At 37.4% G+C, this 25895-nt stretch overlaps 1 protein-coding gene across 1 annotated transcript in view; it reads right to left on the bottom strand.

Moving 5' to 3' along the window:
* Positions 1–25822, bottom strand: part of LOC141287226 (dematin-like) — a 50921-nt gene extending 25099 nt beyond the window's left edge. Inside the window, exon 1 of the mRNA XM_073819359.1 lies at positions 25645–25822. The gene's annotated coding sequence lies outside the window, so the exon portion shown is untranslated. The remainder of the gene's footprint in view (positions 1–25644) is intronic.
* Positions 25823–25895: the final 73 nt, after the last annotated feature.

Below are 25895 nucleotides of genomic sequence, written 5' to 3'. Positions count from 1 at the left end.
TTTATGATCGTTTTTACATGTGCTTTATTTTTTTCATTTAAATTCAGTTTATGTTTCCAAAGTTAACGAGTAATCAATGCAAACAAGATATCAAAATACTCAAGAAAACTTCTTATAATCAAGCAGCCTTAACTAACATCATTTGGTGAAATATTCCTTTAAAAAACTATTTCTACTTTAGCTGAACCTTGAAAATGACTTGTATATCCCAGTCAGGTTGATTCAATCATATTAAAATTCAATTTTCACAGCATAACACCAGGTAGAAAAGAAGAGGTGAGGAGAATTCTGACGAGTCATGTGAGTCTTTCATTACAGCCCAAAGCAAATGCACCACAATCCCAGTGACGCTGCACTCCTATCAGGGAACATCTTAGTCATCACACTCACCTTTAAAGAAGACTTATGTAAGAAAGACAAGCGTGGTGCCTTTGTATTTTAGCTAACGCAGGCTGACATCTCACATCTCTGTAAAACCTCTGTGTCCTCCAGCACAGATGGATGAACAGACCACAGACAACAGATCACAGCTTTTGTTCAAAGAGCAGCTATTCTCCCGGATTATTTATAGCTAGATTTGTCCCTGTGCTCTCCTATCTAGTGGAAAATCAAGTCTGGTCTCTGGAGAGAAAACAGCAGACAACCTCTAAGACGGATGAGAGATGCTTTCCAAAACCAATGCCACTTCAGCTGTTTGCTTGACTCATGGAGAGAAAAAAAAACACTCTACAAGGACCAAGTCTGACAAATATACAGATCTACAAATCAGATTAGATATATACACAAAGTTTTCATTAATAGCGGTTATTTACTGTATGAAAAAATTAAAGCAAAAAAAAAAAAAAATGAAATGCCCCATGATTTACTCACTATCAAGCCATCCTAGGTGTATACGACTTTCTTCTTTCACACGAATACAATCTGTCACAGTTCTGTCTGTCTTGTCATTGGTTTTGCCCATTTGTCTTCCCCCCGTTGATCTGTCATTTGGTTTAGCCCTTCGTCATTGTGATTCCCTGCACCTGTCCTTGTAATTATTAGTCATCTGTGTCACCTGTGTTTATTGATTAGTCTGTCTTTAAAAGTCTGTCTTTGATTTCAGTTCCCTGTCGGTCCTTCTGTGAAATAGATGTGTGTGAGTGTTCCTGCCTTGTTCCTGCCTTGTTCCACTTGGAGATTTATATTAAATATATTGTATTTTGTCTATATCGTCTATCGTCTCGTCTAGTCCTGCACGCACCCCTGACATAAGGACCGACCAAGTACAGTTTACCCGGCACCTCTCCCTGCGTTTATTTTCCGTTTTTTTTGTATCAGTGTTTTATTTTTTTTACTCATGGATGACCCTGCTGTTTTCATCATCCTCCTGAAGCAGGGGAACCGCTCTCTCAAGGACCACATCAGAGACTTTCTGTTCCTCGTGCCATCTACTCATTACCCGGACAGCTGCTTGTGCACGTTCTTCCGCAATGGATTACATGAAAACATCAAGACGCAGCTGTCCGGGGAGGGTCCTCGAGAGAGCCTTGCCGGATACATCGAGTGGGTGCTGGCGTCCAGTGGATCTTCCTGGACTGTCGGCTTCGTCGAGGAGGACGTCAGCCCCACTCACGACCCAGAGAGCAGCCAATCATCGCCCCGACATGCAGAGCGGGAACCCGAGCGCACCGCGGATGAGGGACTAGAGCCGCGAGCGACAGAGCCAGAGCCCTCTCCGGCTGACCAGGTGCGTGAGCCGGATTCTACATCTGTGACGGTGGATTGCGACGCGGAGCAAGTGAGGGAAATGGAGAGCCCTGCCCACTGCAACTCCGCTGGGGGTGAGATGGAACACTCTGGGGATCTGATCGACTTCTTTTCCGAAGTCGAGGATACAATATCATATGACTTAATAGACTTTTTCTCTGAGCCACTGACCTGCATAGACTTCCCTCCCACCCGCCCTCGTCTTTCTGAATCTGCCTGGTCCCCGCTGGTTCCGCCCAGCCGTCCTGAGTCCCCGCTGGTTCCGCCCAGCCGTCCTGAGTCCCCGCTGGTTCCGCCCAGCCGTCCTGAATCCCCGCTGGTTCCGCCCAGCCGCCCAAAGTCTCCCAGGTCATCAGTCAGTCCCCTTGCTCACCCTCAGCCCACCATCTCTGCAGTGGGCTCGCCGCAGGGATGCCAGCTTACATCGGTGGCATGGCTGGAGGATTCCTCAGCTCTGCCTCCAGCCTACGAGTCCAGATCTCCACCTCGGCCCTCCGACCCTGCGGCTCCACCACGGCTCTCGACGCCCTCCTCTCCACCGTCGCCCGTCGGCCCACCAGCTCCACCGGGCTCCATCGTCCCTCCGGCTCCGCCTTGGTCAGTTGTCGACCATCCGCCACCTCGGGACTCCACTCCTCTGGCTTCGCCTCGTCCCTCTGTCCCTCCGGCTCTGTCAGGCTCCTCCTTCCCGTCAGCGTCGCCTTCGTCCTCTGTCGCTCCGGCTCCGCCGCGGACCTCCGGATCTCCGCCTCCGCCTCGGCCGCCAGAGCCTCCTGTTCCGCCTTGGCCCTCCGGATCCGCGGTGTCGCCCTGGATCTTCGGCTCTCCATCTCCGCTTCGGGTTCCTCTGCCAGCTGCTCTGCCTCTGTCGGTCGGCCCCACGGAGTCGGCGGTCCTTCCTCCACCATGGCTCCTCCCTCCGTCGGCTCCTCCGTGGGCCGTCATCCTGGCTGCGATCTGGGTCCTGCTCTCCTGCTTCAGGTCCCTCCTGTTTCCTCCCTGGCTCCTCCCACCGTCGTCGCCTCCTTGGACTGTCTTTTTTGTTACCTGGACTTTTGTTCTGGTCCTCCTCCGGGGGTTGCGTCCTCCGCCGGAGCCCCCTCCCTCATTGACTCTGGTTTCCTGGTTTTCCGCCCCTCTCGTTTTTTCGTTTTTTCCACGGCGCGAGGACGCGCCTTTCCGGAGGGGGGCGTAATGTCACAGTTCTGTCTGTCTTGTCATTGGTTTTGCCCATTTGTCTTCCCCCCGTTGATCTGTCATTTGGTTTAGCCCTTCGTCATTGTGATTCCCTGCACCTGTCCTTGTAATTATTAGTCATCTGTGTCACCTGTGTTTATTGATTAGTCTGTCTTTAAAAGTCTGTCTTTGATTTCAGTTCCCTGTCGGTCCTTCTGTGAAATAGATGTGTGTGAGTGTTCCTGCCTTGTTCCTGCCTTGTTCCACTTGGAGATTTATATTAAATATATTGTATTTTGTCTATATCGTCTATCGTCTCGTCTAGTCCTGCACGCACCCCTGACACAATCAGAGTTATATAAAAAAATATGGCTCTTCCAAGCTTTATAATGGCAGTGAATGGGTGTTGAGATTTTAAAGCCCAAAAAACTGCGTCCATCCATCATAAAAAAAAACGCTTGTATAACAGTTAGCAGAAGCTACGCTCTAAAAAAATTATATTTTCTCTTTATTTTATGACTAAATAATCTACATCCAGATACGCAACAATACGCCACAGTGGGCGCTGCTGGACTGCTATCCCTCACAGCCTCGTTTTCGATTCAAAATGGCGGCGGGCTGAATAAGACGTATTGAAGAGGAGTGAACCAATATTCCACAGGCCACAATCAACAACATGATCAACCCTATGCAAAGGAGATAAACAAACCAACTAATAAAGGGTGACTAATTACAGGTGAGGACAATGATGCTAATGAGAAGGAAGTCCAAACATGGGCATAAGGGGAAACCAATACACACAGCACAACAGGGGGAGACACTGGGAGACACCAAACCATTCAGTCCAAGGGGGGAAAACACTGGGAAAAACCAACAAAAACAGACCAAAACCTGACAGATTACAGAGACCATATTTAATATCGTAAACTATGCTGTATTCATCTAAATAAATTCTATTTGACTTATGCTTTTGTCTATGGGTGTTCTTGCTTAATAATAAACGGTCTCTATAATTCTGTGTGTGATTTTTATTTCCAGCCTACTTTAAGTCAGCAATTTAGAGTAGACATCACAGTTACGTCACTCGCAGCTGCGCGCACAAAATGTTGTGCCTTTTGATGTCAAAATCGGAATGCAAATCATTTTTATAGAATACTGTCATCAAAGACACCATTCGAAGCCAAACGCAGACATTTAAACAGACATGCTATGAAAACTGCTATGATTACTTACATTTGATTTAAACAATAATATTCACTTATGCTGTTCATAGGGGACGTATTGTATTAGCCCTACAATTACAACATTACTATTAACATTTTGACATAACATTTATTTCACAATTCTGACATTTTTTTCTTGCAATTACACGTTTATGTCTCCTAATTTGGAATTTATAACTCAATTTAACTCAAAAATAGTGAGTTTTCTGCCACTAGACAGGCTTCACCCATAAAAAAAACATCATCCCTGGTTCGAATCTGTAAGACTATCCCACTATCTAACATCAGTGCTTATTTTGAAAATGACATCTAACCAATATAATCTATCATCTTTTTTAAATCGAACTATTTTGTACCGTATCGTGTAATTCTCTATCCGTAAAGGCTATCTCTCCCAGGTTTTCAGCAATCATGATGCGCACACATCCCGAATGTTTACAAACCTATAATTGGTCTATATAATAATTTTTAACCAATAGTTAACAACCATGCATGTTGGATAAAAACATTTAATCCATCAAGTTGAGTCTAAATTACCCAGCATGTGTTCTGTCCAATATTTACGCAGAGCTGGGTTGCCAAATAACCCAAAGTTGGGTTGTTTTTAACCCAGCATTTATAGAGTACAGTTTATAAAGTTTTAAATATAGGTATTTTTCTTACACAGATGCATGGATTTGCTTCAGAAGGCCTTTATTAACCCCTCTGAATCGTGTGGAGCACTTTTTATGATGGATGGATGCACTTTATTGGACTTTCACTACCATTATAAAGCTTGGAAGAGCCAGGACATTTTAACACTGACTTGTCTGAAAAGAAGAAAGAAGAAAGTCATGTACACCTAGGATTTCTTGAGGGTGAATTAATCATGGGGTAATTTAAATTTTTGGGTGAACTATCCCTTTAAATATACAGTATAAACTTATACTGATAAATTACACAAACTCTAATATCAGCTAATAATTGATATGCATAATATAATGTAATCATACTAAAATGCGACTGGTGTTTCACTGTACTAATATAGGGCAATGTAGGGTCACTGGAGTTCAGAGACCATTGCATAGATGAATCATAGGCAAGATGTGCTTATCTTTATGTTCACATGGTGATATATTTACGACAGCAACGTACAAGTCACCCAAAAACAGATGAATACTGTACAAACACACGTAGCTCAGTTTGTGTCCTGTGCCTGTCCTCATCTGCGTCCTCCTCGCATCACTTGCAGTGCAAGAGAGGAGGAAGAACACGAGAATCCTAAAAATATCCTGCTGCATCTCCCACATTAAGCCAGCCAGACCTCTCGCCCTCTTCCTATTCCTACTGCATTATGTAACATCGGATCCGTTGCTATGGCAAACGAGACTTCGCAGTCCACACATCTGAACAAGCCCAAGTGTTTTCATTTATTTTTATTGAAATGTAACTTTCTACACCTCAGAAATGACTCCTCTGTTAATGTAAAAAATGTGAAAATAATATCATAGACCACTTTTCAAAATTCAAGCAAATCCTGATGGGTGAAATCAAGTCCAACCCCAATTATTTCCCATTTAAAATTCAGCTTTTTATGCTTCATGCTGTCTATGCTGTCATGCGGTTAATGACTATTAACAGAGGAGCAGACGGTAATGTGGATGATCAGTGAAGATTTTTGCAGTTAGCCGGGGGTGTGAGCTGGTTTGTAAGCTGCTTTGATCCTGGTGTGACACAGATTCAAAGTCAAATTGAACTCAGTCGGGAGGACTGCATTTTGTGAAATTATTCAACCACAACTGTTTCACGCCAAACGCTGATAAAGCATTCTAGAAAAACAAATTATAAAACCAAATTTCCCAGGCAAAATACATCCTAATACAATGGAGGATTATACATATTTTTGGAGTTTAATTAAACACATTTTAATTGCATTTTTTTCCTGTGTTTTCTGACAGTGCCTTGGTTGGGTTTTTCACACTGATCTATTATTGTTATATCAACTACCAACTTGTTTAAATGTTTGGAGTCATTTTTTTTTTATTGTGCTCATCAGGACTGCATTTATTTAATTAACGGTGAAGTAAAAGCAGTAATATTGTGAAATATTATTTCAATTCAAAATAACTCTTTTCCATTGTAATATATTTTTAAATGTTATTTATTCCTGTGGTGCAAAGCTACTTTTTTTCTGTGATGAATAGAATAGAAAACTTCCACATCGTTATATACATATTTTGGACTGCGGAGGGCACCATTATTTTGATTACCTAGAACGGTTGCACTTGGTGAGTTACTGGCACCAAGCTACGCTATTTTTACCACAACACAACTCGAAAAATTAAATACAGATACGATGACCACAGCAACTGAAAGAGCTTACATGTACTGATGTATATAATTAGGCTTAAACCAAATGCTGTACCGTTGATTTTCCAAACAAAGAGTCTAAACATCCCTGGATATTGAGTGAAATCCGTGCTGAGAAAACTCTATCAGTGTTGGCATTTTTACATCGTTTGTAAGCATTTTCAGTAGCTGTGGTCAACTAAAAGCCTCAAAGGCATCAGGGCCGAAGTGGTCTTTAGGAAGTTTTATTCGTCCACAGGCATCTTCCCATTCTTTTCTCCACTTCTTATAACTAGGAAAGCAGTGAAGACTTACATCACTTCTCTTGTTGCCCTTGGACTGAAAATTACGACCAAAAGCCGCAGAATGTGGCATTGTATCTGTAGTTTATTTTCTAAGTTGTGTATTCTGAGTTGTGTTACGGTAAAAATAGCAATAGGTAGTGCCAGTAGCTCATAGAGTGCAAGCGTTGTATGTATTAACAATAATGGTGCCCCCATAGTCCAAAATATGTATAAAACGATGGGTTTTAATAACTTAAATGTTTCATAGGTTTTCTACTATATTTAAGTAAGAGACATTGTTTGTTATATTAAGCCATACAAGTCTTAACAGGGTTTTATGAGTTTAAAAAAAAAATTTACTGACTATAATTTTTGGGTAATTGTTTTTGTACATGTCAGTAAAACCAGTTATTTCTGTCTAAGTAGTTGTTGTATATTCATACTAAACTTATTTTTTTGAAAGTTGCAACAGTTTTTCACAGTTATGGCTCTGGAAGTACACTGTATGGACAAAAGCATTGGGACGCCTGATCATTACACCAACAGGGACTTTGCATTCTAAACACATTGACGTTAATATGCAGTTGGTCATCAGCTTCCACTCTTCTAGGCAGGCTTTGCACACAATTTTAAGAGTGTTTCTGTAGGTATTTTTGTCCATTCATTCAGTAGAGCATTTGTGAGGTCAGGCACTGATGTTGGGCGAGAAGGCCTGCTTCACAATCTCCATTCCAATTCATTGCAAAGGTGTTTGATGGGGTTGAGGTCAGGGCTTTGTGTGGGCCAATCCAGTTCTTCCACAACAAACTCACCCAACCATGTCTTTACAGACCTAGATTTGTGCACTTGGGCACAGTTATGCTGGACTAGAAAAGGACTTTTCTCAAACTGTTCCCACAAATTTGGTCTTTGGTCTTTTATGCTAAAGCATTAAAGGTATAGTTCAACCAAGAATTAAAATTCTGTCATCTGATTATCCCTCCTTCACCAAAGTTTACGCCACCAAACTTTGGCAGAATGCAGTCAGGCAGATAACATTCTCCTGACATCTGCCAAACCGAGATTTATCAGACTGACACACAGAGAAGAGTGAACCGTAACTCCACAGAACATGTTTCCACTGCTCCAGAATCCAGTGGTGGTATGTTTTACACCATGGATGTCCAAATTCTGTCCTGGACGGCTGATGTCCTGGAGTTTAGCTCCAACACTAATCAAACACACCTGAACCAGCTAATCAAGATCTTACTAATGCTAGAACTTTCAGGCAGGTGTGTTCAGCCAAGTTAGAGGTAAACTCTGCAGGACACCGGCAGTTTGGACACCCCTGTTTTACACAATCCATCCAATGCTTGCTATTGTATTTGTTGAGGTGAGGCTATGAAAACCCATTCATGACGCTCCTGCCGCACAATTTTTATGCATACAGTTTGGACACACCTTCTCATTCAAATGAATGAGAAGGTGTGTCCAAACATTTGGTCTGTACTGTATATTTTTCTGTTTATTAAAGTTTTTACTCTACATTTGTGCAGTTTTCAGTGGGTTAGTGATATTTTTTAAATATATATAAATTAATAAATAAATATTTTTTAAATGGGTTTTTATACAAAAACTGCTTTTTTATGTAAAATTCACTTTATAAAAGACCCACATTTCTAACTTTAATTCATGGGGATAACATGGATAATTTCACATGGTTTAGTGTAAGATTTTTGCCCATCTTTTGGAAAATCCAGTTTTAAAAGTAAAAAACAAAACTACAAATAACTTTTACCAGTAGGTGGCTGCAGAGCTCCACTATTTGCTATTTGCTATTTGCTATTTGACCACCTGAAAGATATTTTTTCAGTTGAATTCATATCTACAGTACAGACCAAAAGTTTGGACACACCTGAATGAGAAGGTGTGTCCAAACTTTTGGTCTGTACTGTATATTAATGCCAGTGGAGACACTTATAACCCTTCAGCTGTGGAATCAGCAGAGTGTTGGCAACCTTTATGCATTATGTGCCTCAGCACTTGCCGACCCAGCTCTGTGATGTTACGTGCTCTTCCACTTCGTGGCTAAGTTGTTGCTTTTCCTAAATGCTTTCACTTTCTAATAATACCACTAACAATTGTCTGTGAAATATCTAGCAGTGATGAAATTTCAGAAATTGTCTTTTTGCAGTAAAGATGACATCCTACAACAGTACCATGCTTGAATTTAATGAACAACTCCTTTTTTTCACAAATGATTGTAAATGCCGACTGTGTGGGTAGGTGCTTGATTTTATACCTGTTGCAATGGGTCTTACTGAAACACCTGAATTTAAAATTTTAAAATTTTTAAATTTTTGTCCATAAAAGAGGCACCTTTTCATTGTTCCTAGAACTATTGGCATAAGTACCCACTTTCCCCTTTTGGAGAAACTAAATTAGCTCCTATTTTAGAGTAGGGTCTAAAACAGTTCTATATTAACTGTGATGTAAATGTATGCTGATTGGCTAAATGCATACAAAACACAGAGTAGTTTGAAGAAATAATTTAAACAGATAGCTCTTTTTAGGAATATTAAACCTCTGTGGACTAGAATTTAGGTCAATATTAAGGACTACAGTTCGCCGTTAGGGGAAATCGGTGAAAAGTCCCGGATGAGTTTGCGCAAGCAAACGTAATCTTTTAGCTTTAAATCGGTTTGAACAATCAGGATATGCGCAAGTAATTACCATTTTGAATAGCCGCTATACCCACAATCTCTGTGCACTGTTTAAACAATGAGTGTTGTATTCATGCGACAGATCGCTTCCGGCGTTTGCGTAAACTACGCCAGAGCGCGCACATATGTCACGAGCCGGATGCTAAACTCGTGCTCAGGACAGATGGACGTGGCTGTGTATTAAAGGTAAAAATTTATATAAATACTGTTCAGTTTTTCGCAAAATACGATCATTTCGTGTCTTAGGACATCAATGTATCGTCACAAGCCGGATTTGTCTGTGCATGTTTTTGTTTACTTTTAAAGGTCTGGTGCCCATCCACATCCATTATTTGGTTGACAGACTACACAGGTTTTCCTTAAAAATCTTCGTTTGTATTCTGCTGAGGAAACAAGGTCACCTAAACATTGGATGCCCTGGGGGTAAGCAGATAAACATCAAATTTTCATTTTTGGGTGAACTATCCCTTTAATTACAAGCCTTGAGGTACCAACCTACACTAAACACAAGCATAGGGAACCTGTATATTTAACCGCCGGCACATTCATGAGGTGATGGTCTTTATTCTTGTCATATGTGAGAAGTAAGAGGGGCCCAGACATGTTAAAATCCTCAAGGGAAATCAAACACATATATAGTACATGCACATGGATGCACAAATTCACTCATGCAAAGGCAGTGGCCTGTGCACAGAGATGGAGTTGATATTTTCACTGACAAAGCTCAAAATCAGTCACTAATAAGATAGTAATAATTACTGTAATTGAGAAACTTTGAAGCATATCCCTCTGTTAGCAGACAGACCTTTACAACTAGATTTTTACATTTGCTGAAGAAAAGATTCCTGCCTGTCCAAAACTACCACTACCAAGTGCTGTTGGTAGTGGTAGTTTTGGACAGGCAGGAATCTTTTGGTATTTAGGCAAAATAAGAAAAAATATACACATTTTCATTCTGTTCAAAAGTTTAAACCCCCGGCTTTTAATGCATCGTTTTTCCTTCTGGAGCATCAGTGAGCATTTGAACTTTTCTGCAATAGATGCATATGAGTCCCTCAGTTGTCCAATTCTGCAAGATTTTGCAGATACTTTAAGGTCAACTGTACTACTAAACCTCATTTATTTATTCTGACCTCAACTGTACTAATAAAAATGCAATTATTAACGTTGATGAATGTAATCTTCAACATTTGGCAAAACTCAAAATTAATATTAAATTTTCACACTGTAAATTATAATTTTGTGATGCTTAAATTCAGTGCTTTTAGTATTTTATTTTAAATTTGTTTAAACAAAATAGTACAGATTTTAATATTAACCATTGTTATTGGATATAAAATACTTAGATAAAATACTTAGATAAAATAATTAGTTGCTAATTTCCTCTTTACATTCACATTACCTTTGCATAATCTAATGGTCGTTATTTAAAATGAACCTTTAGTAACAATAATAGCTTAATGATTATTAAAAATGTAATTATTAACATCAGTAAATGTAATCTTCAGCATTTTTCAATTTTGGCAAATTAAAATACATTTTTCATACAGTACATTATAATGTTGTGATGCTTAAATTCAGTGTTTTTTTAGTGTTTTATTTTTAATTTATGAAAAAACAGTATGGAATTTCAATATCAACCATTTATATATATATATATATATATATATTAGGGCTGTCAAAAATAACGCGTTAACGGCGTTAATTATTTTGTGGTTGTTAATTACGTCAATTTTTTTAACGCATTTCACGCATTCGCAGTGTGACGAATTATTTGTGAGGAAAGCGGTTGGGGAGCTAGAGGCGAGATGGAGCAAGGCGAGCCTACGGACGGATTCAAATATAAAAAGAATGATGATGGTACAGTTAACAAGTACAAGCCTGGGCGACAGCCCCTCTGCAACTGGAGTGGTTATAGCCAAGCTTAAGCCCGGTTCTACTGGGGTAGACGGTGCTATATACTGTACCCTCAAACGAAAGCAAAGCAATTGAAGATCTGGCAAACAATCCAGCATTGTTCATCTCATGACTAAGTGTAGATGCGATGTAAATAAAAGATTCATTGTGTAGTTTAGAAAGCTTTATTGATTATAATGGAACTCTGTGAGATCTCTATGAACTAAGATTTGTGACGCTTTTAGTGATAATAAAGGGAGCGCGCTTTGCACTTTCCATGCCATAATCCACTCAGAATTTGTATGAAACTTTCGTTTTTCTTATGTTTTGGGAATTACATCTGCATAGTTATGCTGGGTTCATTCTCGAAAGAGTGGTGACTGACACAGTGATGTCAAAGCAATTGACGGAACAAAATGATGCGCTTTCTGTCGTCTCGTTCTTGACCAGGCGTGCTTAACAAAAATAAAGCGAAATGCATGCCTCACAGACATGATAAACATATCTATAGAGAGCTTTAAATTATTACTTAACGAAATAAAACAAATCGGAAAAAAAACTTGTTTATTATGTAATCCGTAAAGATACATTTCTCTCTCAAGGCGCTTCCAAAAAGGAGATTGCTGTCAGGATCTTTGCGACATTGACTCTGAATACACTTTATTAATAAATAATTCAGATATGTCCTTACTCTTTCCCGACACATTCATTATTTATTTTTGCCGGCATTTTGTGGCAAGTTTCAGCCCACTGCGTGCAAATGAACGCGGAACTCTTCCAGCTGCGCCATCCGAGCCGGTCTCGAAAGTAAAACCGAAAGTCTCGTGTTGTTTCCACCAGCGCGGCATTTTTTTCTTCTTCAACATAATTGATGGATGTCTAAAACATAAAAAATAAGGAGTAGCCTAAAACAGGCCCGATGCCGGCCCTGACATAATATGAAAGTATGAAAATTATGTATCTGTGTTCTGTTATTTATTTTTTGGTATGCGTTTCAGAAAAAAAATGGTTAGGATTCAGGTGTCGTTGCAAATAGTGATTAATCCTGATTAATCCACTGAAAAGTCTGATTAATCTGATTAAAAATTTTAATCATTTGACAGCCCTAATATATATATATATATATATATATATATTTATATATATATATATATATATATATATATATATATATATATATATATATATATACATACATACATACATATGTGTGTGTACTCAAAATTTCCTTTTTAAAAACATTAATAATTAAATTATTACTAAATGAGGAACTACTAACATAATTAAATACTTCATAATGTTGTGATCTGGAAAATCTAGAATCTAAAGGTGGGGAAAAAATCAAAATATTGAGAAAATTGCTCTTAAAATTGTCCAAATTAAGTTCTTAGCAATATTCTTACTAATAAAAAATTAAGTTTTGATATATTTACGGTAGGAAATTTACTAAATATTTTCATGGAACATGAAAATATGGATCTTTTACCTAATATCCTAATGATTTTAGGCATAAAAGAAAAAAATAATTTTAACCCATACAATGTATTGTTGGCTATTCCTACTGTACAAATATACCCGTGCTACTTATGACTGGTTTTGTGGTCCAGGGTCACACTTATTTGAGGCAAAATAAAGATTTTTTATATCAACCATTTATCCTTTATAACTCAAATAATTAAAAATCAGTATCAGTATCAAACAGAATTTATAATTTTTATGCATCTCTTAAAAAATGCTAATTATTTCAGTTTTTTGTTAAAAATGTATCTAGAGAAAGATGCATTTAATTTGATAGAGGTATACAACAATGAGCAATGCTCTTGTCGCAGCAGTAGGTAGATGACCAGGCTTTGAATGCCATCATAACAATTAATGTTATTGCAGACAGCAGGCTGGTGCATGTGTGTGGGCCTGGTTTTGTGAAGCGCAAGCCATCTCTCTCTTTCACACACACACATAATGTGAGGGATTAAGTGTTTTGAGCCCAGCCATTGTGCTGTTGCCCATGGGCGGCACACTGCATAGATTTATTAGATGATGCCTGGCTGTTTGAATCTGTGTGTTCATGAGCATGTTGTTATTGTGTGAAAACCTATTTAGATATTATATTCAATTCAAGTACAGCTGCTTTAAGTGTGCTGTCAGCAATGTAGGTATGTGGGCGTTTTTTTTTCTGGTGATATTTTATGAGACAAAACTGAAACATGAGTGCAGATTTGAAAGCTAATGGCCCCGCTGATGGATGTTTATGGAAGCATCCATTTTGGCTTTATTGTGTTAGGACGCTGTACTGGCAACAGGACGGGCCATAAAACACTGAAACACATTACAAACCTCTGGCCAACAGCACCACTGGATACCAAGGATATAAATACTGTATAGAAAGAAAGAGCCTTATTTAAGAGCATTTTTGTGGTTAAGATGGTTTATATGTGCTGTATACAGTCATGCGTGTGCAGCTACTTTCTTCAGAGCCATTTACAAAACAAATGTTAGTCAATGGAATGGGGGAAAAATGCAGAGAAGCAAATTTTAAAAGTCGAACGGTTTTAACCTGAGCACTGCATTTTAAGAACAGGAGCGAAAGACATGAGGACAAGTGTCAAAAAATGTCTGACTAGAGTGTTTACATAAAAGAGCAGTAGAAAAGCAGCCTAGGATTTCTGTTACTAATCTGAAAAACGTCAAGTTATGAGTGTGTGATTTTAGCTTGAAGTTAACAATTTTACACACAATAGAGTAACTAATAAACAAATTCCAAATCATTCCAAACCAAGCCACAGAACTGCTGTAAAACACAACATTATTGTTACTAAATGAATCAGTGTTTTTAAATGGATAGGTTGAGTGAATAATTCAATGACTCATCATAAAGACAGTAACTTGTTGCCACCTACTGGTTTAACTAAGTTACCTACCAAAATACTCAATGAAAATCTCTTTATCCAATACCAGGCAGTCTGAAACCAGCAGACTACATTTAAGTTACATTGCTAAAATAAAAATAACTAAATAGCAGTATTATTTCAGCCATTTAAAAATTCAGTCAACAATTTCAATTCAACCAGTCACAGGAATTAGAAAAACCCAAAATAATGATAATGCATTTCTAAGCCCCAAATTAGGCTAGCTATAGCAGCCCGATCTTATGCAATTCATACATATTTTACGAGATGGCTAATTCCTAATTCTGAGTATGAATTCCTATAATTTTTGTAGCGATTTTTGAAAAATCTTATGTATCTTACAAGGTGCCAAATTCGTAGGAATTCGTACGAAGGTCCATCCCTAACCTCGCCCCTAAATGTTCATACTAGGGCAGTCACTAACGTTTTTTTTGGTAACCGAGTAATCGGTCAGTTATTCTAACTATTAATTGAGTAATCGGATAAATCTAATTTAAAAAATTCGTACCAGCCTGATCTTTCGCAATTTGTATATTTTACGAGATGAATAATTCCCAATTCCATGTATGAATTCCTACGATTTTTGAAAAATCTGACATATTTTACAAGGTGCCAAATTCGAAGGATTTCGTACGAAGGTCCATCCCTAACCCTGTCCCTAAATGTCTGTACTAGGGCAGTCACTATTGATTATTTTGGTAACCGAGTAATCGGTCAATTATTCTGATAATTGAGTAATCAGATAAAACAAATTAATATTTTTGTACCAGCCTGATCTTATGCAATTCACACATATTTTACGAGATGGCTAATTCCTAATTTAGAGTACGAATTCCTATGATTTTTGTAGCGATTTTTGAAAAATCTTACGTATTTTAAAAGGTGCCAAATTTGTAGGAATTCATACAAAGGTCCATCCCTAACCCCGCCCCTAAACGTTCGTACTAGGGCAGTCACTATCGATTATTTGGTAACTGAGTAATCAGTCGATTATTCTGACGATTAATTGAGTAATCTGATAAATCTAATACATTTTTTGTACTAGTCCAATCTTACGCAATTCATACATATTTTAATGAGATGGCTAATTCCTAATTCCGAGTATGAATTCCTACAATTTTTATAGCGTTTTTGAAAAATCTTACGAATTTTACAAGGTGCCAAATTCGTAGGAATTTGTACAAAGGTCCATCCCTAACCCCGCCCCTAAACGTTCACATTAGGGCTGTCGCTATCGATTAATTTGGTAACCGAGTAATTGGCCAATTCTGATGATTGAGTAATCGTAAAAGATAATTCTAATGAATTTTTTGTAGCAGTAAAAATAGTTAAAAATAAAATAAAAATAGTTTTTACACCTTACTGTGCGATGTAATCCTTGTTTAATATTGACTAAACAGCATTTAATTCAAATGTCCAATTAATCTTTAATATTTGGCCATTTCTTTATAATAGAAATTCCACAGCCACTGTCATTTCTTGGATACGTGAACATCAAAACGTGTAAACTCAGAGTGAGGATTTGAGCTTTTATTTTGAAATCGTGATGAACAGTTAGCATATTGAGAAAGATTCTCCTGTTTTCATAGGTTTATATATGATAAATGGCGCATGTTGTGCTCCCAGATGAGTGTCATATAAACCCAAACACACAGCAATATGGAGAAACTGAGACACATGTACGTAACCTACACGCACATAAGTAATTAAAGTGTATATATTAAACCTGCATCGGATAAGTCGGCGCCAATAGCTGTGTGGTTAGCGCGCCGACATATAGCGCCGTTGCGCTCCGGGCGTTCCGTGTTCGAATCCCGACTCGAGGACCTTTCCCGATCCCGCCCCCTATCTCTCTCCCACTTCGCTTCCTGTCCTATCTGATCTGTCCTATCATAATAAAGGCAAAAAGGCCAAAAAATAAATCTTTAAAAAAAAAAAAACCTGCATCGGATATATTTATTTAATTCAATCATAGTAATTGTGAATTCAAAATAGTATTATGCTTTATTATGATTTCTAAATGGGTTTAATATATCATGAAGCTTTGGAAAACAGTCTAATAATGTGTTTCATAGACTCTCGTCTGTGGAATGTGCCACTTCCGGTATTTTGCTAGTGACTCGATACGGGCAAAATGCAATCAAGGATTTTTTTAAATCTAGTACTCTAATTGAATCAAGGAATTATGACAGGCCTTGTTTGTATGAGTGAGGTCATACGAATTCATACAAATTAGCCATCTCATAAAATACCTGCAAATTGGTTGTGAGGAAGTGTTGGCTATACACTTGTTGAGCTAGCTGTATACGATTACTTTCTGGAAGTTACACAATAAATCCTGCTTTCACGTGAGGTTTCATAATGTGTTTGCTTTCATAACGTGTCTCTATTTGCTGTCTGTCATAGTCAGTCCATCCTCCAAAACAGATCCTTGTGTCTCGTCTCAGAGGGAAACATACTTATCTCAGTTCAGCAAAAACATATGACCGACAAGCTGCTGTGAGAGATAAGTGAGGGTACAGTGAGACCCGTTCTCTCTTACACACACAGACACACACACACACACACACACACACACACACACAGTCAGGAGGTACGCTAGTCAGTCTCACAGAATGAAATAAACAAATGCCACATATGTTTACCTTGATCTTAATTTCATATGAAAACTCATGACCTTTTGCTTGGCTGTTATTTTAATATCACTGTCTTGTTGGACCACTGGTCTACAAATCCTCTGTAAACATAGCAGGTGGTGTTCACAGGCACAGAGGTGTAGCTTTAATTTATCCGAGGTGAGTGCTCTCTTGTGACCTTTCACCAGTATGGCTTATGTATTTTCTATCCTGCATTTTTTTAAGAAAGAAAAAACATTTATTTCCAAGAACAAAACCATCACTTTCCTAGTACACACTGTATAGAGTATATATGCTGTAAAAATGACCCAGTTCAAAAGTTTACATATGTTTGATTCTTGATACTGTGTTATTACCTAAATGATCCACAGCTGTGTTTTCTGTTTAGTGATAGTTGTTCACGAGGCCCGCTGTTCTTCAAAAAAATCCTTCAGGTCACACACATTCCTTGGTTTTTCAGCATGTTTGTGTATTTGAGCCCTTTACAACAATTACTGTATGATTTTAAGATCCATATTTTCACAGTAAGTAAAACTGAGGGACTTAAAAGCAACTATTACTGAAGGTTCAAACACTCACTGATGGTTTGGAAGGAAACACAAAGCATTAACAGCCGGAGGGTGAAAACTTTTTAAACTTAGGGTAAATTTAACTTATTTAGTCTTCGCTGAAACATGTATAGTACAGACCAAAGGTTTGCACACACCTTCTCATTCAAATGAATAAGAAGGTGTGTCCAAACTTTTTTCTGTACTGTATATTTTTCTGTTTATTAAAGTTTTTACTCTACATTTGTGCAGTTTTCAGTGGGTTAGTGATATTTTTTAAATATATATAAATTAATAAATACATATTATTTTTATACAAAAAGTGCTTTTTTATGTAAAATTCACTTTATAAAAGACCCACATTTCTAACTTTAATTCATTGGGATAACATGGATAATTTCACATGGTTAAGTGTAAGATTTTTGCCCATATTTTGGAAAATCCAGTTTTAAAAGTAAAAAAAAACAACTACAAATAGCTGTTTCCAGTAGGTGGCTGCAGAGCTCCACTATTTGCTGTTTGCTAGTTGACCACCTGAAAGATATTTTTTCACAAGTTTTTTCAGTTGAATTCATATCTACAGTACAGACCAAAAGTTTGGACACACCTGAATGAGAAGACTTTTGGTCTGTACTGTAAGTATCTTCTGTAGCCTCTGAAGGTCAGTACTAAATAAAAAAAGAAGATATTTAAGCAAAATAAGAAAAATGTACACATCTTCATTCTGTTCAAATGTTTTCACCCCAGGCTCTTAATGCATTGTGTTTCCTTCTGGAGCATCAGTGAGTGTTTGAACCTTCTGTAATAGTTGCTTTTGAGTCCCTCAGTTGTCCTCAGTGTGAAAAGATGAACCTCAAAATCATATAGTCATTGTTGAAAAAAATTCAAATACACAAAAATGCAGAAAAAACAAAGAATTTGTGGGACCTGAAGGGTTTTTCTGAAGAACAGAAGAACAGAGTTTTTTCTTAAAGGGAACTACCTCATGATATACCCATCGTCAAGCCAATCCTCCTAGATGTATATGACTTTCTTCTTTCAAACGAATACAATTACAGTTACATTAAAAAAATCTCCTGGCTCTTCTAGGCTTTATAATGGGACTGAATGGTGTTCAAGATTTTGAAGTCCAAAAATGCTTCAATTCATTATAAAAGAGCAGAGCAAAGGGAGCAAAGCAAAACACAGGTCACAAATTAGAAGTACAAAATGAGCGTTTGTAAAGAATTGTTGCTCCCTCAAATTAAAAAGAGAAATATATCACATATTTTAGTCACATTTTCAGTAGGGAGCTTCATGGGATATTCACCCTAAAATTAAAATTTTACTCACTCTCGTGTCATGAGTTCCTTTCTTCTGTAGAAATGGAACAGAAGGTATTTTGAGGAATGTTTTTGTTGATACAATGAAAGTCAATGGGGTCCAATTTTGTTAAATGAGTAGTTCACTTTCAGAACAAATATTTACAGATAATGTAAATATCATCCAAGATGTTCATGTCTTTCTTCAGTCGTAAGGAAATTATGTTTTTTGAGGAAAACATTTCAGGATTTCTCTCCATACGATGTACGTCTATGGTGCCGCCGAGTTGGAACGTCCAGAATGCAGCTTCAAATGGCTCTAAACGATCACAGCCAAGGAAAAAAGGGTCTTATCTAGCAAAACGATCGGTTATTTATTAAAAAAAAAAATTATTATTAATTAATATACTTTTTAACCTCAAATGCGTGTCTTGTCTAGCTCTGTGTAGAGATTAAAAAGTTTATAAATTGTAAATGTTTTTAGAAAATCATCAATCGTTTCGCTAGATAAGACTCTACTTCCTTGGCTGGGATCATTTAGAGCCATTTGAAGCTGCATTTAAACTGCATTCTGGACGTTCAAACTCGGGGGCACCATAGAAGTCCATTATATGGAGAGAAATCCTGAAATGTTTTCCTCAAAAAACATAATTTCTTTACGACTGAAGAAAGAAAGACATGAACATCTTGGATGACAAGGGGGTGACCACATTATCTGTACATTTTTGTTCTGAAAGTGAACTACTCCTTTGAGACCCACTTAAAACTTAAGAATATCTTCTTTTTGTGTTCCACAGGTTTTGAAATGACATGAGAGTAAGCAAATGAAGACAGAACTGTCATTTTTGGGTAAACCTGAAATCATGTCACCTTGTTTTTGATCATAAAATGAAAACCATTGGGGACCAAAACAACACTGTATCCCATTGCGTTGACAAAAAAACATTCTTCAAAGCATATTCTTTTATAGCTCCATGAAAGAAAGCCATACGTGTTTTTAGTGCTGAAGGAATAAGCTAGCTTAACTTAAAACTCTCTTTTGCTTTGGTTTGGTTTTTCTTCCTCTGAAACATCGCAGGGCTCATTTTTTTACACATGCTTTTTCCCTGCGCTCTGTGTTTTCTCTCTTTAGCCCCCACTCTCATCCCATCTGCCGTCCCCAAACTCATGCGTTTGCCATCATTCCTCTACGTTCAACAAGCAGAAACAATCTTCCAGCTCTTCAAACATCAATCTCAGCCCATTACACCAGGCTAAAGCTTGACACTCTTTATAAACGCTCAATCACAGCCAATGATCCAGTCGATACAAGCTCAAATCAATAAAAATCAATCAAATAAATGAACACTTAAAACTAATATGAATGGAAAAACCAACTATGCAATATTTTGGCTTGCCATATCCATCAACATACCCTCGTTCCCCCTCTCCGATTCCTATCCATTCATCCCTGCAGGGTTGATCAGATTGCAAAGGGGTCGTCACATTTTAATTAAAAATCCTATAGAAGGGTCCTATGTAATCCCTCCGTGGTTAAGAAGCTTGAAGCGTGAGTACAAAAGACTCAAACATAAATCTTTGCTTTATTCTATCCTAAGGCTGTAATCAAATCCATCCGGTGAATGAACTTGTCAAGCAGGCTCATGCTCTTCATCCAAACACTGTTTTCGCTAAATACACATTTGCGCAACCTCCAAATTAAGGAGGTTATGTTTATGCATAAGAATAATGTTTGTTAATGAGTATAAAGTTGCTCCTACTGTCATGACAACCTGTTGCCATGCACCAATGGTCCTTGTTTTAATGAGAGATGACAAAAATGACTCAATATAAAACTGCATATGCATTTTTATATAAAAACATCTTATTTTCAACAGCTACCGAATCAGCCTCATAGTACGTAAAGGGCTTATTGTCTGTGATTGATAGTGGGTTTCAGAGACGTCTTTAATAAGCACTAAGATGCTGGCTGATGAGTCATCCCAGCAGATGGCTGCTTTTGAGCAAGCAGATGGCCTGCTACATGTGGTCAATTGATCCACAGATCTCAATTATACTGGCCACATACCTTTATCCTCTCAAAGGTATTGTCTATGGACATCAGGTGCATTACATAATCTTTCCCTGCTTAAAGAGACAGTACGAAAAGTGGGGGTTTGATATAAAGTGATATATGCATGGATAATTGCCTGAATTGCTCAAGCAGATGTCTGCTCATGAACTTAGGCAGACTTTGAGTAGTTGTTGTTATTAACGACCACCGGTTAATTGGATTCAGAAACCTTCCATATAAAGAGAGTTTATTGCGCATCAGCTACAGATAATTAGGATCTCTCGTGATCAGGGGATTGATGGTGTCAGTAATTAACACGCTGCACATTCCATTTGAGATTTCAGGTCAAATGTTTAAAACAAAGCTACATCTATAAGATGTATAAGATGTAGCCTGCATGAGCTGCCTCAAAGTTGTTGCTGTTATATAGTATAATGCAAATAAAAACCACAATGGTGTACATAACATATATTCAGTGTTTTCAAAGAGCATGTAAAATGGTTGAGAATATTCAATTTGTATTTAGGAGAAAAGCTTTTTCTTACCTCCCATTAGCGTCACACATTTATGGCAATCCATTTTTACAATTTACTGCTTTAAACTATTATCTTAATGTCACTACTAGTGATTATTTTTTTTGAATTACTAGTAAGAAATCCAAGAGTGACTAAGATTTGCCCCCTGGAATTAATTTCATGAGGCTTTTTTTTTTTTGTGAGAGCAATTTTTATAATCGCCTTATTATTATAAGTCAAAATACTTAAATTTACCCAATTACTTTAATCAGTATTTTAAACTGTTATCAATAACAATAGACTGTTTAAATACATGTAAAGAACATGAGTTCATAGGGTTGCAATATTATGAAATTCCAGGACTTTCAAAGACTTTTCAAGCACTGCTTTTTTTTTCAAGGTTTAATCAGAGATTTTACTTACGTCTTCTATTTTAAATTAAAAAAATATAAGAAATAGATAAGTAAAAATATACTAATAAAATGGCAAAAATAGTGAAGCAACTGATTAGTATTACTAGTATTACAAAGTATACTATTTTACTATAGTAAAACCGTGGTTAGTTTTCTTAACCCCTTAAGCTCTGCGGCTATTTGGGGGATTTCCGCCTGCATTTGGCCTACCTAAATTCAAATGGTTCCCCTATACACATACAATGGAGGAAATAAAAAAAAATATTTTTACAAAATAAGTTTCATTGTATAGAAAACCTTTTAAACTACATAATATCAGTGTAATTCTTTATAAATAACATTATATAGATTTCAAATATTACAATAAAAACAAAAAAAACATAGGCGCTTTTTGATTTTTTTTTCAAAAGTTTTTTTTTGAAAGTCTATAACTCAGGATTTAGGTGTCTCAGTTCTTTGCAAATTGTTTTGTTTGATTCCACTAGGTCTTAGGATATACCAGAAAAAATATTTTTTCATATAACAGTTTCTAATTGAAAGTTATTGAATTATAACCGAAGGGAGTCGCATTGCCCCATTTTCCCCCTTTTTCCCCCTAAAAGTATCCTTCTGTTTCTTTGCAAAAACAGGCTTTATAAAGCACATTATTGAGAATAGAATAGAATAGAATACTATTTTACTATGTACCATAGCACTTTTCATGATAATTGACTGAATTATGTTTCATTTTTATGTTTGCCTGTGTATTTACTGAAACACATACTGTACTTTACTGTCAACATTCAATATACACTCAATACATAGCTTAGCAGATTGTTTTGGTGTCCTTTACGTTTCAAAGTAATTATAAGAATAAAACAAACCTGAATAGAACCACTGTTATACTTATAGACGCGCTTATGAGCCGCGGATCCTCTGCTCTCCATGGAAACGGCCCGTTATTTATTCATTTAGCGTCTATTTTGGATAATTGAGACCGCTATATTCCTCTGAGACGCCAACAGACGCATATCTCCGGTGTAAGAGTCCAAAAACTACATATCCCACAATGCCCGGCACCGTCGAAGCATCTTTTGTGACCCGGAACCTCTCCATGGCTCTGCTTCTTCTTCGCGTCTGGAGAGGCTGAGCTGTCATCGTTCACACCTCGGAGCAGCACGGCATGCGGTCGGAGGGTGTAATCTGATCTACTGACACGCTCTAAGTGCAGCCGCAGACACACACACACCTGCTTGAGCGGTTCAGAGCGCGTTTGGAAAGCCGCGCCCGAGCGCATCTGGCAAAACAACGGTTTCTCAGCAATGGTGCAACGCAGAAACGTGAAAATGGTCTTGTTTGAAAGAAGAGATCCTAATCTAAAAGATAAAATGGAGTGGCTATTTGCGGCTAACTGAAGCAGTAGTATGTGGAGGAAAGTAATATAATATATCATCATATTCTTCAAGTATATTCTGACATCGCGATTCAATTGAAGATTATTTGATCTGTGTTTGTCACACAATAAAATGATTTATATGGTCAGATTCTTGAGAATGAGCACTTTCTTGTGATATATGATTTGTCTGTTTTGAGAAAAATATAAGAAATACACATTCTTTGTAATAATTCTTCACAATTGTTAGGCGGAAATTTGTGTGTGGAACAACATAAATTCTAAGCACAATTTTACTACTTTATGAATCATAAAACTAAAAGTTATGGTATTCCTAGTAAAGAAGAGACTCTAAGCTTTCAAATGAGACCATTTATGGGCTGATACTATGTGAAGAAGGTCATGTAAATGAAGCAGCAACATTTTGAATTTTTTTTTATTATATTCTGACATCGTGATTCAATTGAAGATTATTCGATCTGTGTTTGTCACACAATAAAATGTGGTCAGAATTTATATGGTCAGATTCTTGAGAATGAGAGCTTTCTTGTGATATATGACTTGTCTGTTTTGTGAAAAATATAAGAAATACACATTCTTTGTAATAATTCTTCACAATTGTTAGGCGGAATTTTTTTTTTTTTTTTTTCGCAGAGTTTAAGAGGTTAAGGGATTTGTATTTGTGTATACTTTCTTTTTTCTTTGTTTTGTTTTTATAACTGTACTGCCTTAATGGTTTAATGTAAAAGTTTAAGTAAAAGTTTCGCAAAATCGCTCCGAAATCCTGATATGAAACAATTGATTCACAAACCTACACTGAAGTCCTGATCTGAATCAAATGAATCACGCTCTGCGCTCCGAAATTCCGATCTAATGCAAAAGATTCTCAAACCCGCTCCAAAGTTTCGATCTAAATCAAATGATTTGTGACTCAAGCTCTGAAGTTCTAATCTAAAGCAAATGATTCACGATTCACGCTCTGAAGTCCCAATATGAATCATTGCAGATCTGAAGCACGAAACGGGAATCATTTGATTTAGATCAGGACTTCAAATCACATATCGCAAATAATTTTTTTTTAATCATTCAATTCGAAATGATTCACAAATTTGTTCCGATCTAAATCAAATGATTTGGGATATGCAATTTGAAGTTCTGATCTAAATCAAATGATTCACGATACGTGAAGTTCCAATCTAAATTAAATGATTCACAACATGCAAAGTTCCAATCTAAATAAAATGATTTGTATTACGCAATTTGAATTCCAATCTGAAACAAATGATTTTGCAACACGCGATCCAATTGAACTGTTTCACCCATCACTACATGCTTTTTAAAATGGTCACAAGTGATGCTGAAATTCGAAAATGAATGGCTCTTTTAATTTGAACTGGTTTTTGCGAGTGAATCGCTTAAAATGAATGATCGAAGTCACAAGTTTGAATGTATTTTGCTGATTACTGCCACTGAAAATAGTCAATTATTGTCATGTTTTGGGCTGTACTTTTCGGTCGGACCAGGAAAAAACATTTGGAATACTAAAGACTACCAAAAGTAATAACAAATGAAGGACAAGAGTGCATAAAAACGGAGGAACAAAAGGCATTCGCGGTTAGCCAAACTAAACCAGGACTTCCACGTGGCTTAACAACATTTGTGTTTGTGTGCGTTTGTTCTCATCATTTCCAGTCAGGTAGGTGAAATATTAGGCTAATATCTCAATTAATACTGCTTGTATGTTTCTTTACCAGCTATAAACTGTATCAGTTTGTCAAAGTATTGCTCCCTTTCCTGCTTACTATGACGTTCTCTATGTGATTTAGCGACTTTCACACATTTTTCCATGGTTTAGACAGCATGAATTAGCAGAACAACGTATTCTGTAGTACATTAACCATGCAACCTGCTGTTTACATCCAGGTATCGCCAATATGTTTACGCAACTGACCAAACCATCACGTAAGTGCAAAAAAAGGTAGCTTGCTAGTCATTTCTATCTTTGCCAAATTGTGCAATGTGCCAAATGTGCAATTCGTTACCGGTTACAATGGAATAGATACTTGCCACTATTGGGATTATGAATAGCATCAAATCAAATACCTATATTTAGTCAACAGCTAGTCAAACTGAAATAGATTCTAGTTACTTCATCATGATTTTCTAATAACATGCGAGTACTTGTGACATGTGAAGGGGATACTATTAAGTGTTGAAATGGCTTGCCATAGGCACCTGTTCTCCGGCTCTGTCGCCTCGTGTTATGTAAAAGCATCGCATCATCCACTGCCATAATCTCGCCGACTACATCAATCCTGTGACGATTTGTGATTTTAGTTTGACAAAGAGCCAGACACATTATCTTATGCCATAACGTGCACTTGCCATAACGCTCGACTTAAATAAGAAACCTATATGATATTTTACAGATGTGTTTAAGTAACAGGCCACTCGTTCCAGTTGAATTCGCAGCATTTCTTGCACTGGTTAAAATAATTTCACTTGATTTAATCAAACAGATACTGTATGTGAAATATAAACTTACCTATCCAGCAAATATGATGCCAAAATACACAGCCTCCACCCCGCACTCCTCCTCCTGCGATATAATCCTCCCGTTTAATTCCACAAAAACAAATATGACTTTATAGAATGGAGCGGGCAAACCAAACTCAGCGCGTGTCCTGTATTCGCTCGGACTGGTTGCCAACAACCAGCCACAGATATTTATCTGTCGTGACTCCGCATGTCGTGTGACAGATAGCGAGAACGTGCTCGCTGCCGTTGACCGCTGGT

The sequence above is a fragment of the Garra rufa genome, chromosome 15 (assembly GCF_049309525.1).
Source record: "Garra rufa chromosome 15, GarRuf1.0, whole genome shotgun sequence".
Lineage (NCBI taxonomy): Eukaryota > Metazoa > Chordata > Actinopteri > Cypriniformes > Cyprinidae > Garra > Garra rufa.
Note: the sequence above shows the minus strand (reverse complement) of the source record. Positions and strands in the feature narration are given on the sequence as shown.